The sequence below is a fragment of the Macadamia integrifolia genome, chromosome 10, assembly GCF_013358625.1.
Source record: "Macadamia integrifolia cultivar HAES 741 chromosome 10, SCU_Mint_v3, whole genome shotgun sequence".
In the NCBI taxonomy this organism is placed as follows: domain Eukaryota; kingdom Viridiplantae; phylum Streptophyta; class Magnoliopsida; order Proteales; family Proteaceae; genus Macadamia; species Macadamia integrifolia.
In genome coordinates this window covers 13,408,035-13,408,652 of record NC_056566.1, presented here as the reverse complement: position 1 = coordinate 13,408,652, position 618 = coordinate 13,408,035, and positions in this window count along the sequence as shown.

Here is a 618-nt window from a genome sequence, read left to right as displayed (position 1 = left end):
TTGATATATATATGAATTAAGCAGCACGGGTTTCCCTGCTTTGTTTTACCTCTACCCACTACCTGAGCAACAAAATAAAATTGAGAAAGAAACCAGGGTAGAACTTCTAGAGAGAGAGAGAGGAGTTGAGTACTAAGAGCGAAGAGGGATGGGAAGGTGAGGGAGGTGGGGTTAGGTAGTTCAAGCATTGAAAAGGGGGCACTATGCGTGATTGAATTTTCATAAAAACAATTTAATGCAAAGAGTAATTGAAACGGTTGAGAATAATGAGGGGTTTACGTCAGATGATAAATACAAATTTATTTCCACCTTCTCTCCATCTCCCTCTCTACTTGAACTCTTTATTTCTCTTTCCTCTAACACTAAATGCCATCTCATTTCTACCAAAAAAAAAATGCCAATCTCATGCTTTGGTGGGCACCTGCATCTCTCCACCATTACACGTTGCCTATTCAGTTTTCTATCCCTTCCCTCTCAAACCCCTAAAAATTTTGCCCCAATTGTTAAGGATAGTAAATAGGGAGACAAGCCCCACCCCCACACCATGATATATCCTGAAAACCCAACAGAACCAAAATAAAGAATTAAGGGTACTTTTTAATCCCCCCCCCCCCCCCC